This window comes from Microcebus murinus, chromosome 2 (assembly GCF_040939455.1).
Source record: "Microcebus murinus isolate Inina chromosome 2, M.murinus_Inina_mat1.0, whole genome shotgun sequence".
Taxonomy (NCBI): Eukaryota; Metazoa; Chordata; class Mammalia; order Primates; family Cheirogaleidae; genus Microcebus; species Microcebus murinus.
This window is the reverse complement of record NC_134105.1, coordinates 71,485,052-71,499,345: the sequence shown is the minus strand read 5'-3', so window position 1 is coordinate 71,499,345 and position 14,294 is coordinate 71,485,052. Positions and strand designations below refer to the sequence as shown.

The window sequence follows — 14,294 nt, the reverse complement described above, 5'->3', positions numbered from 1 at the left end:
TACAGAACAATTCAATTCATGCTTATTTATAGTACTAATTGTTAATATGATCTTTAACTGGATCCTATATTTGAAATCATGTTCAGGGACTCAAGAGAGATATTAAATTGTAAAATTGGGATGCATTTTACAATGGGGAGATATCATACGTTATCTGTTCAACATAGACTTTTTCCCCCTCATGCGCACCAGTTCCATGCTCTTACTGAAGGATTTACTTTGGTCCTAGCATAGGGTTGGCATGTTGTGAACACAGGGAAAATCTAATATGACTGAACAAAACCCTGAGGCACAGTTGAGCATCACTCCTGTCGAGTGGTTTTTGATCTCATGGAGCTGCAAATAAGAGAGATCTGGGATACTTCACTTGGCTTCAGGGTGCAGACAGTGCACAGTTCTCACTTGGGTGGAGGCTGCATGGTCTGTGGGCACCGATGAAACTTCTGGACACTGGCAGAGGACGTGGTCCCCAGTGTGCATATGACAGAATGCATGTATGAGTGGAGGCCCCACCTTCACCGTCTATGCAAACCGTCTGCGTAATCACTGCCCCATCCCAGGCCACCTGTCTCACTCTCATCCAATCTCCCTTTCTTAGTCTTTTCTGCTTTCTGGAGTTTGGAAGATAACTTCCACAATCACAGAAAGGAAAGGTTTTAACTCAAACTTAAAATAAATCTCCTTCCATTTCTCTGAGGACCATGACTATAATTTTATAAAATCTAAAATTGACTCCATCTTTCTCTCTGCCCCTCTGATATGACATTATATCCTCAAAGCCACTCAGGATAAATATCTTGCTAGTCAGGAACAGATGAAAGATGGAAAAATCAACAATACTTCATTAATACAAAACATTAACCTACCACAATTGTTTCAGGAGGTGTATTATTTAGGGTTCTTTAGGGCAAATAATGGAATCTTCTCAGAAATTTAAGTAAAAAGTAATTTAATTTTTAAGACTATTAGGCAGCACACAGATACTCTAGGTGGGTAAGGGAGTCAAACTCTACAGTTATTCCATCCAGAATAATGCCACCATACAGTGCAGGCCTTTCAAGAGAAAACATCTGGAATGACAGATTAGGAGAGTTCACTCTGTTATTGTAACACTTTTTCCCTGTCTACAAAGCACAACCCCATTAGAAATCTTTTTACTATAGGGTCTGCATAATCTCTAAAGGCATTTTTTCATGTAGAGCAGGAAGAAATAAAGTTCTTGACAAGTGATCTTTCTTCAGGCTCCCAAAGGCCAACAGCAAATGCCTTTCAAATGAAGGTCCTTCCTTAACCTTCCTGGTCCATAATCTTGCCCTCCTTGCTTAGGTTCTTGAGCCCTCACACAATCATCTGCTCCTTTGAGCCTGTTTATTTGAATGTTTTCAGCTGAATAATCAGGACATCTATTGGCAAAGACTCCAGAACATTCTAGAAAAGACAGCAAAAGGTTCTGGTGTTTCTAATCTATGTGGGTATTGGTGGCCTGGGTTAGACTTTCTTAGCAGTGTTTCCACATATTTCCTTAATACCAACCGTGTTAAAGCAAGGGCTAAGACCTCTCTTTAGTACAGACAAGTGTCAGGAGAACAACACAGCATTAACTCATGTATGGAAAGGAATTATGTTGTAAATCAGCAAAGTGCCCACTTCTCTGGAAGCCATTTTTATAGGGAATGGTATTTGGCTTATTTACAGCTTCACTGACAAAAATTCCCTTTAATCATTTCCCCCATTTCCCCTTGAAAAATAGGCTATTCTAGTAAGAATACAATTAAATCATACGGCTCTGCTACTTCCCTGATTAGGTAAAAAAGAACAAAGGGAGAGAGCAATTCCTTAAAGTACTGGAAATATTAAACAGCAGGGAACAATATTCTACCAATAGAATTAACTAAAAAGCTATTTGTAATCGATAAAAACATTTATACAGCACAGCGATTATTTTAAAAAATAAATACTGTATGCCTTTCCAACATAGAAGTAGCTCACCAACACAAATTCCTACAGACCAACAAAGCCCAGTACACTAGAAGAGTGGACTAGCTGTAGGATAACATAGAAAAATGAATCGAAAGGTCATGGGATGTCACAAATTATGCAAAATAAGCCACTTAAAACACTCTGTGCATATAGAACTCAACATTATGACAGAATTTGCCTTAGGCTCACAGTTGGGGGAATTCTGTTATAGAATAACAATCTCTGGGCAAAAAAAATACACTTGAAATATTCAATTAGAATATAAATTTAAAAAATTTTAAATACATCAATAAACTGATCATAATATTTGAATTTGAATAGAGACCTAGACAACTACCAAATAATAAAACTAAAAAGGGTTTAGAATAGACAAACAGAACATGGTCAAAAATGGAAGCTAAGAAATAAATATATTAATCATTCATAAATCCATTTATATTGGCCTATTATATCCAATACAATGCCAAGAAAAATATTGGAAGAACTTCACAATGTGATCCTAACGTTCGTTCAAAAGAGGTGGAGAAGGCACAACAATGTGTTATACCTCCATCTCCCTGATCTGCTTTCTCTACGACAACTTCATGCTCCAGCAACCTCAGCCCACATGGAACCACAACACCCAGAGCTCCAAACTTAGAGCCCTCAATCTAAACCAACATGGAATCCCTACTTTGCAGTATTTGTATCAGCTCATTTAAAAGGTCCCTGCTAAGTTGGGTGCTCTGATTGCCCAGGTTAGCCTGTGCCTGTCCCTGTGACTGGGAGTCTTGACTACCAGCAGAGCAGGGCCAGGAGGAGCAATTCCTAGGGGGAAATCATGGTGGGCACACAAACAGGAACATTTGTGCACAGCCATTTCCTGCTACTAACTCTGCTCTCTGGAATCTAAGGCTGAAGAGTTTCTGCGGATGTACTTCAGCTCCAAGCAGTCTAATATTAATGCAATTCTAAAGACAGATGAGGCTCTCACAAACAAGGAAAGGGAGACTGAAGGTAAGCCAAGGAGTAAGCCAAAAGACTTGATATGCACAAAAGGTCTTAAAAGTTTAAATGTTTTGTGAAGTAAAACTGTGATAATTAAACTAGAGCAATAAAAATAAAATAATCATAGCTCTTTAAGTCATTCTGAGAGCGACATAGGCAGTCAATTACATTATAGTTACCCCTAAAGAAAAATGTTTCCAGGAAATTTCTTCTATCAAATGTCAACAATAACAAGTAAATACGGAAGGAAGCAAAAGGAAATTCTGTGTCTTGCTAGTGTCGGCCACTGTAACAGAATACCATAAACAGGTAGCTAAAGCAACCAAAATTTATATCATATAGTTTGTAGGCTGGCAGTCTGAGATCAGGCTGCCAGAATGGTCAAGTTCTTCCTTAGTGAGGCCCTCTTTCTGGTTTGGCTGCTTTCTCATTGTATCCTCACCTGGAGGAAACAGCGAGCTCTGGTCTGCTCAAGTTGTCATGAGAACACTTATCCCATTATGGGAGCTCTACTCTTATGATCTTATATAAGTCTAATTAGCTCACCAAGGCAAACCTATATAACTTTTCTTTTTCTCCATTTCCTTCTCATAACATACAAAATCTGAATCAGCAGAGGCTACTGCAAAACAGTTGAAGGAAATGCTGGGGTGGTGGCTCACACCTATAATCATAGCACTCTGGGAGTCTGAGGCGGGAGGATCATTTGAGCTCATGAGTTTGAGAGGAGACTGAGCAAGAGTGAGACCCCGTCTCTACTAAAAAAATTGAAAGAAATTAACTGGATAACTAAGAAGTATATGTATATATAAAAAAATCAGCCAGACATGGTGACACATGCCTGTAGTCCCAGCTACTCAGGATGCTGAGGCTGGAGGATCACTTGAGCCCAGGAATGTGAGGTTGCTGTGAACTAGGCTGTTGCCACAGCACTCTAGTCTGGGCAACAGGGAGAGATGCTGTCTCAGAAAAAAAAAAAAAAGATAAGCAGATGATGGAAAAGAAAGAAAAGAGTTGTCAGGAGCACGAGAAACAATTGACTGAGAAGGTGGAGATGGACACAGCCCAGTTGCTGGCAGAGCAAGAGAGGACTGTAGCTCTTAAACTTCAGGTATTCAATTGTGTCATTTCTTTTATCTTTCACTGTACAGAATTAAAAGCACAGTGTGGAGCTTAGAGCATGTAGAAAAAGGAATTTTCTAGCCCATATACTAGTAGGCTTTTCATTTCCTTATTGTGTCTATCCTTGGTCATCTCTATTTACTAAATGCCATTTGCTTACAGAATAAAAATCCATGAAATCCACTTTGTTAAATCACTACTAAACAGTAGGTATTCATTGTTCATCTTTGCATACATATTTTTCAGGCACTCTGTAATTGATTTTTGACTAATGGAACAGGAACTATTTATCTTCATTTTTTAAATGAGAAAATTATAATTTAATGAGTTTTAGTAAATTTTCTAAATCATAACTCATGAAAATGTGTCTGGCCTGGGAAATAGTGAATATTTTTCCATATCTGTTAGGACTTTATCTCTGGAAGTACCCTAATGAACAGGAAGACAAATAACCACATAGGACATTGTTTAAGCATCTAGGTTTATTCCAGGGTTTATGTGTGTCCTGGAATTTGCTGGAGCTTTGAAGCCATATGGTGAGTCAGACTGGGAGTTAAAGTCTCTGGGCACAGTTGAGCATCAATCTTTCCAGTGGTCAACCTTATTCCAGGACCTTCCTGTTCTTTGGCCCTACCTGGAGTCTACCTTGAGTCTGGATGTCAGCCCAGTGATGCGCTATGGGCCACAGTAATCCCTGATCTCCTCGGTATGAGTATTTCCTCATACTGGTCTCACTGAAATTTGGGAGCTTATTTAGAATTCCCTTATAAGACAGTTCCTTTGATTCTGATATTCGCAAAGGAAATCTTCCTTTGAATTTCAAGCATTTTTCTGGAGTACGTACATGAAAATATCCACATTATATAAGTGAAAGTTGAAACAAACAAAACATTGACAATTTAGATTGAATAACTATGTTCAATGTGGAATCAAAAATCTCAGGTTGGAATTATGTAGCAAATATATTTTAGAAATTATAAATAAGAAAATTATATACTTAACCTATGAGAAAAGAAACACAGAAAAATCGTAGCAAGGAAAGATAACTGCAGTGAGACATAATAGGATTTTAGGAGGATAGAATTGAAGAAAGAATGTCAAATCACTTGAGGAAGTAGTGCAAGTACTAAAAGAAAAATTAACATGAAAATTATGAACAAATTTAGTAATCTTATTTTATTCTGTATTAGGTTCAGTATTTCTTTACCTCTTAGGTAAAGAAACAGCAACAGCTACTCAAAGAGGATTCAAAGAAGAGAACCGAACACTTCAGGAAGATATCAAGAATGTGGAAATTAGATACAAAGAAACAAGTATGATCATCTATTTAATAGGTATCATATTGAAATCTAGAAAATAGGAGTTTCTTCTCCTACACCCTCCTGTCAGGGTACAAGTTGAAAGACAATCCTTAGAAGATCAGACAACTGCTACTACTGTTAACATGAATTCATGACACTTGCATGTTCACTAATTCACAAAGTCTGCAAAGATGAAGCTTACTCGTGAAGGCAGTCTGTTACCAACAACTGAAGCTACCTATTTCATGCTCACTGATATTGCTGATGGCTAACGTGATCTTTTACTGGATCATATATTTGACATCATTCACAATTTCTGCTATGTATATAGTAAATTGTGTAATTTGGATAAATTTTACTGTGTGGAGTTATCAGACAGCTTCTAATCAGGTAAACTTTTAAACTTTTCATCTATACCATACTTTTAGACCCTTAATTGCCATAGAGCTACTCAAGGGTTTACATGTATCCTGGGATGATGTTGGAGCTTTGAGAATATAGGGTAAGTGGAAGTGGGGGTTAACAGTCTTTGGACACAGTTGAGCGTCATACCTCCCTGTGGTCAATAGGTCAAGTGCCTGCTGCATTTAGAAGGAAGTCCCCATCACCAATCAATGTCAGTGCAATGAAGCTACCTTCAGTGTGAGTGTACAGTTAACCACTGGCTGGAGGCTGCATGGTCTGTTGGAAAAGGTGGGACACTGAATGCAGGAAGAGCTCACATCAGAGGAAAGGGAGACATAAGTGGAGGCTCAACCATCTTTATGGAAGCTTTTTGAGTAATTAGTGTGACTCTTCAGTCCTAGATCACCTCAGTTCTTTAAGCTCAAGCAAGAACAGCAAAGATGTGTCTTCACTCTTGAAGAAATGTCTGAGTGTGGCATAATATGTCAGCAGCATAATGGCTACCCCAAGGGAAATACTGACCCAGGGAATTTCCTCTATAAAGGAGTAACATAACTAATAAGTCAGAGGAAGAAAGAGGGAACAAAGTGTTCCTACATATTCATTTTTCTTTTTCCTCATCAGTGAACCTTATGAAAGCCAAATCTGAACATGAAAACAAAGTATGAGCAGATGATGGAACAGAAAGAGAAGAGGCATCAGGAAAATGTGACATGTTTGTTTGAGCAATTAGAAAGAGATAGAGCCAATTAAAGCCAGAGTAAGAAAGGACTCTTGACTCTTAAACTTCAGGTATTTAATTGTGTCATCTCAATTTTCTCATCCAATGGCCAAGGATCAGAGACAGTGATTACAGGTCAGCGCACTTCTTTGTCCAGATAAAAGTGAAAGCCAGACGTTACTATAGTTTTCATTCCCTTCGTGTTTCTATGAGTGTCAATCTGTGGTTGCTAAAGGCCTTTTACAAACAGATTATGCTCCACGTATTCTGTATTATATCACTCAATACACAGTAGTGAATAATTCCCAAGCCCTACATAAGCCCTTCATAAAGTGATTAATTTACATGCATTACATATTTCCATCCTCATCTAACAGCATAGGAACAATTCTATTCTACTTTTTCAAGTAAGAAAATTATAATTTCAGTAGAAATTAGGTAGTTTGCTGTGTCATATATCATAGAAGAAGATCCATTCTGTCTTTTCTACCTAGTGGAGCAGTCCATGATTTGTTATCATATCTGCTATGACCTTATCTCTACGATCACCTTGATGATTAGAAAGACATTCTAACCATGGCGTCACTTAAACACACTAGCTAAGTGCCCATGCTGCCATTAATAGCATCTTCCCGTTCTCCAGGCACTATTCAGAATCTGTGAATTGTCTGAATGTCAGACCAGAAATGCACTCCAGACACCAGTAGTCCTGATGTCCTCAACGGTTTCTTTCTTACTATGCCCACCAAAAGTTTACAGGCTTATACTGAATTTCACCATCAGACATTTCCACTGCCTCTCAGCATCATATGTAAATCTTAGGGATTTTCCCATTAGCCAAGATTCTGGAACAAGTATTCATATGTGTAAAAATCCACATTATATAGAGTGAGAGTTGAAGGGGAAAAAGTGTGACATTTCTACACAATTACTGTGTATAATTGTTAGTTCAAGGATCCCATAGAGGAATTCTAGAGAAACAATACTTCAGGAACTATATGAATAAAAGATATCTGAAGATAGAGAAAAAGTCCTAGAAAAATTAAAAACAAGCTTAGGATTCTTAAGAGAGAGTGACATAATGGAAGTTAAGGAAGGAGGAAATTCAAGAAATAATATCAAAATCTAGTAGGAGATTAATTTAAGGAATGAAAGGGAAACTTATTTGGTAATTATGGAACAATTTCTACAAAATTATTATGTGCCAAGCCACTTTAATTATCCATTTTCCCTCTTTAGTAGCAATTTCATCTCAAGGATTATATTACGGAAGAGAGAAGAAAATATCAGAAAGAAATCCAGGAAATGGAGATGAGAAACAGAGAAATGAACATGTCATGTAGTATAATCTAAAAATACAAAATCAAATTTTTCCTATCACACAGCCTGTGACCAGGGCACAAGTGCAATGATCAATTTCAAAGATCCAAACAATTGTCACTGAAATTGAATCTATGATGACTGCACTTACATTGATGCATATATTTTACAAAGATGAAGTTGAAATGGAAAGGAAATGAGTTACTTACTAAGGCTATTTATTTCATGCTTATTGTAGTAATGATTTCAATGACCTTTAACTGGATACTGTATGTCAAGTCATGCACATTTCCTCTGGAGAGATTATAATAATAAATGATGTAATAAGTATGCCTTTTACAATAGAGAGATATCAGGCAGATACTGTTTAGGGCAAAATTTTTCTTCCTCATCCACACCACACTTCTAGACACCCTCAGCCCCATGCTCTTCTTTAAGGGTTTATTCATGCCCTGGGATGAATGCTGTGAACATAGAGGAAATTAGATGTAAAGTGAACAAGAATTTTGCTCACAGTTGAGCATCACTCCTAAGTGGTCAATAAGTTACATTTCTTCTAGATGAAAGGGAGATTTTTCTTACCCATGACTGTCTAAGACAACTGGCTGGGCTTAGTGTGTAGAAGGTGTACAGTTTACAGCATGGTGGAAGCTTCATGATCTATAGGCAGTTATGGTTCTCCTGGGCCCTGCCAAGGATGTGCTCTTTTCTGTGAAGAGTGGATTATGTAATGAGAGGGTCAAATTGCTCACTGGTTAATTACTGCCCTAGCCTCAGTCCTCTGTTGTATCTTCAAACTTAAGCAAGAATGGTAAAGACATGTCTTCACTCCTGAACACATATCAGAGTGTGGCAAAATATTTCAGGGGCAATATGGTTACCCCAAAGGAATTATTGTCCCTGGGAATTTCCTCTATCAAGTATCAACATAACAAATACACTTGAGGAAGAAACAGGCAACACAGTAATCCTATATAATTTTTCTTCTCTCTTTTCGTCCTTAGTGGAAGAGGCAAAAACTAAATCTGCACAGCATATAACCAAAATGGTGGAGGAAGTGGAAAGGAAGTTTGAGCAGACGACAGAATAGAAAGAGAGGAGCTGTCAGGAACATGTGAGACAACTGACTGAAATGATGGAGATGGACACAGCCCAGTTGCTGGCAGAGCATGAGGGGACTACAGCTCGTCAAATTGAGGTATCTAATTGTGTCATCTCGATTTTCTCATTCAGTGGGCAGGGATCAAAGGCACTGATTACAGGTTAGCATACTTCTTGGTCCAGATAAAGGCCTTTTGTAGCCAGACACTGGACTGTAGTTTTAACTCCCATCAATGCCTACCTGTGGTTGCTGAAGGCCTTTTACAAGCAGACCCTGTGCCACAGAGCCTGCACTGTTATTTGCATTAGCAGTGGCTAATAATTGCCAAGTCCTACACAAAGTGCTTTACGTGCATTACATATTTGCAATCTCATCTCATGGTACAAGATCTATTCTATTATACTTTTCAAATGTGAAAATTGTAATTTCACAAGAGATAACATAGTATTCTAGGATATAACTCATGGAAAAGTATCTAGCTTGTATTTCTTACCTAGGGGGATCCACAGTGATTTTGTTTTTGTCATAATCTATGTCATTATATCTGTAAGCGTATGACACATCCAGGTCTATATTGAGTCTGCACGTTGGTCCAGAAATGTTCTATGAGTGCCTACATTCCCAGGATTCCTCAACTTTTTTCTCTTACTACTCCCACCAAAAATTTGGAGGCTTATATTGAATCCCCTAATCAGATATCACCCCTGTATCTGAGCATCATGTAGAAGTCTTCCTAGTGGATCTTGACTATCCTATGGAAATTTATGTAAACATATATACATAAACTATCTACATTATGTGGTAAAGAGTTGAGACGATTTTTTAAAAACAAAATGACAGATTTCAGAGAATAATTCGCTGAATATGGGTTAAAAGTCCCACACATAGATTAATAGGCAACAATATCATAGGAAATATAGACAAAATATTTCTTAAGGTAAAGAAAGCACAGAGAAATTAATACCAGACATAATTAAGAAACTAAAGGGGAACTTATGTGACAATAAATGAACACATTTAGTGATCTTATTTTATTCTACACAAGTTTTAGTCTGTACTTTCCCTTTTCAGAATCAGGAAACATGTTTCAATGAGACAATCAGGAAAATGAACAGTAAACATCAGCAAGAATTACAGAGTATCAAAAAGAAAAAGAAGATTCTGAATCATCACATTCCTTGATGTGAAAAGTCATAAAACAATGCCATTCTCCCTGTTCTCTCCACTCAGGGCCTAGGTTTAGTGAGTAACTTCAGAAATTCTCACATTTGGAATTAAACTAAGCCCAAAATAATAAAGTTTACAAAGCCTAAGTGTGAAGGCAATGTGTTACTTTCTCAAGGGTACTTATTTCATACTTATTCATAGTATTAATGACTAATGTTTAGCTGGATGTTATTAGAAATAATGAACATTTACTCTTGGAATTTTGGATTATATGATTGAGATGCATTTACACCTGTCCAAACTCAAAGGGTTCTGTTTAGTATAAACTTTTCAGACTCAGACATAATGCTCTTCCAGATTTCCTCACATGCATGTTTTTACTCAAGGGTTTACTTGCGTCCTTGCATTCAGTTGTAGTGTTAAATACACTAAAAGACCTACAACTTAACTCCATTCTAATCTCTGCATTTCTGCTATGACATCACTTCATGAAAAACACTGAGGTCATAATGCTTAGCTAGGAAGGAAAAGCATATACAAGGATAAAACACAATTCACAATTGCAAAGCTATGGAAACAACCCAAGTGTCCATCAATTCATGAGTGGATTAATAAAATATGGTGTATGTATACCATGGAGTACTACTCATCTTTAAGAAACAATGGTGATAAAGCACCTCTTGTATATTCCTGGATACAGCTGGAACCCATTCTACTAAGTGAAGTATCTCAAGAATGGAAAAGCCAGCACCACATGTACTCATCAGCAAATTGGTATTATCGGATCAACACCTAAGTGACATATAGGAGTAACATTTATTGGGTGTCGAGAGGGTGGGAGGGGGGAGGAGGGGATGGTGTATACAACCACAACGAGTAAGATGTGCAACGTTTGGGAGATGGACATGCTTGTAGCTCTTACTTGAGGGGGGAGGGGGGCATGGGCAATATGGGTAACCTTAACACTTGTACCCCCATAATATGCTAAAAAAATCAAGAATAATTCAGTAATCTATACATAGGAACCTACCAGAAACATTTTAGAATGGGTATCCAACATCATGCCTTAATGTAATCAACAGAATCCACACAGATTTTAAGTAAAAATTAATTTTACATTGAATTCTGTTTGGTAGAAAAGATTATCCAGGATCCAACTCCAGACTCTATAGCTATTCAGCCAAGAACAATAGCACACATACAGGTCCAGCATCTGAAGTGAAAACTTCACAGCTGCTACCACTTGGAATCAAAATTGATCGCTGGATCAAATGTCAGAAAATACACCAATGTCAGCTCTCGGGACAAGAATACCTCTATGTTTATATTTAAAGTACACAACTTCCTCCGTGATTAGTAGCATCACATCTGCTTCTAAGTCTGACAGAGGTTCATTTTCTTCACAAGCTCTAAATACCTTTGTGAGGGTCTGGGAATGAGGGTGTCTGTCTTCTATATTGAAAGTAGAACTTCATACATTGGAAAATGTCTTCCCATTTAAAGTCGTCCAATCCAGTAAGGTGGGTCACCACGCAGGCTGGCCACATTATGGTGGGAGCCAACTAAGACTCTCATTACTATTTTCATGCACATCAAATGCACTATTTCTTATGTTTATCTTTGCTGTGGACTCTTAATAGTCCTTATATTTTTTCCTTCACTGATTTCAAGTCGTACACTTTATTAACATGCTTAAAGTTATGCTTTACTTCCAAGCATCATACTTAAGAAAGTATTAAAAGGACTATAAAAAGTAATTTTAACAAAAATGGGAAAGGAAGAGTCTTAATGGACCATCCCTCACCTAAAAATGAAAATGTGGTTAAAACTACCAAAACCAACTTTATCAGAACTCTGAAAAATATTCAAGGCCAAATGCAGAAGAGTGCAATTGAATCTTTATATCTCACCATATAAAAAATTTCTCAGTCATATCTGGGAGCTAAATATTAAAACAATGGATCTCATGGAGACAGAGAGTAGAATGATGGTTACCAGACTCTGGGAAGGAGAGCAAGGATAGGGAAAAAGTGAGGTGGTTAATGGGTACAAAAATATAGTTAAGTACAATGAACAATATTTATTAGCACAACAAAATGACTATAGTCAACAGTAAGTTATGGTATACTATAAAAGAACTAAACAAGTAGAATTGGAATGTTCCTAACACAAAGAAATGATAAATGCTTCAGGTGATAGATACTGTAATTACCCTGATTTGGTTATTACACATGGTATGCCTATATCAAAAGATCACATATACCCTATAAATGTAGAAAGCTATTATATACACATAATAATGAAAAATTATAAGTTGTTAAAAAATAATAAAATGTTTACCATGAACCAGGCTCCAAAGACAGATGACACAGATGTAAATGAAAGATTTATTATTCCTGTCCTAAATATGCCAGGGCTAAAATGAATAGAAGCATTCAAGAAATACAGCTTCCTAATGTGAAATAGAGATTCCCAACCCTTGATGTGCATACATATCACCTAAGCATCTGGCCAAAGGTAAGGCTCTGTTTTAGTAGTTCTGAGGAAGATTCTGGGAATCTGCATTAGTATCAGGCTTCCAGGTAATGCTAATAGCATTGAGGAGGCAAATAACTGTTAATAGACATTCTCAGAATTACACAATATAAAAATATTTCCTTTCTCTAAATGCAGTGAATTTCATCCTTTGTATTTGTAGGTCTGGAGGACCTGGTGCTGACCTATATTAATGGCATTAGCACTGGGGATCTGTCCTGCTTGAAGAATGTAGTCCTGGCCTTGGCCTGGATGGAGAATTTAGATATAATGCAAAAGGTTCTTATCTACCATGAACAGCCAGGAAGTGCAGCTTATCACAGAAATCTCATTGGAGCTGCCAGACCTACATAGAGCCAAGGAGAGAGAGGCCATCAAAGTCTGTTAGGAGTCCTTCAAAGATGTAGATCATTAGGACACTGACTTGCAATTAACAATAAATAAATGAATGAATAAAATGTAGATCATTTATTTCAAAAGGATTACTGGTAATATATATTCAAGTTTACATGGGATTAGATGTCGCTATGTCTTGAATATGGCCCTCAACGTTTATGTATTGGAAACTTAATTCCAAATGCAACAGTGTTGAGATGTGGGAAGTAAACCTCTCTTCTTAAAAATTGCCCAGTCTCAGTTATTCTGGTATGGCAGAGCAAAGACTAAAACAGATAGCAAAGTACTATTAAGAAATGAAATGAGTATTTCTTTTGAAAGAAACAATTCTTGCTAGATGTTGAATTTGCAACTCCCTATTTGTAATCATAATAATCAGAAGAAAAAATGTATTACATGGATTCAAGGTTTTGAAACATGCTCTATTTAATTCATGAACTAATAGTGTTGCCTTTAATTAAAGAAATACATGTGGCAAATAGAGCTGATGATACTTTGATTACATACCTACTATTATCAGACTAATTTGCTATCACACTAAACAAAAGCAAAGAAATATATAGTTTTAGTTTTCTGTAGCAGGCTCACAATATGCCACATCTATTCCATTCATAGCTATCTTTAGTTTGATTATTTTGAAAAGCAGAAATTTACATACATAAGTGTGGCATAAAACTAGGAATCTATGCTGTGAACATCATCTCCAAGGAGAAAACAACTTTAGAAAATAGTTTGAGTCAAGAGAAAGGATACAATTTTGTTGAATTGTCTGTAAATTTTTGGGTACATGGAGTTTTTGAGAAGCATTTTCAGAATGCTCATCATAGCATCAAAAGAATCTGGCAGGGTGCCAGGCACATATTAAATGCTCCACCCCATATATAACTTTTAACAAATGCATCAACATTGTTTTTTTTGTTTTGTTTTTTTTTTGAGACAGGATCTCACTCTGTCACCCAGGCCAGAGTGTAGTGGCATTATCATAGCTCATTACAACCTCAAACTCCTGAGCTCAAGTGATCCTCATGCTTCAGCCTCCTGAATAGCTGAGACTGTAGGCCAGTGTAGCACGCCTGGATAACCCTTCTTTTTGTAGAGATGGGGTCTAGCTCTTGCTCAGGCTGATCTTGAACTCCTAATCTCAAGCAATCATCCCACCTTGGCCTCCCAGAGTACTAGGATTACAGGCGTGAGCCATGGCGCCCGGCCTAGCAAATTTCCTTTAAAATGGAATAATTTCCACTACACTTTCAAAATA

At 37.2% G+C, this 14,294-nt stretch overlaps 1 long non-coding RNA gene across 1 annotated transcript; it reads left to right on the top strand.

Moving 5' to 3' along the window:
* The first annotated feature begins 6,904 nt into the window (after positions 1-6,904).
* Positions 6,905-10,095, top strand: LOC142866572 (uncharacterized). The gene is made up of 2 exons (XR_012916509.1): positions 6,905-9,034; positions 10,010-10,095. It is a non-coding gene; the product is annotated as an uncharacterized LOC142866572 (long non-coding RNA).
* The last annotated feature ends 4,199 nt before the right edge of the window (positions 10,096-14,294 follow it).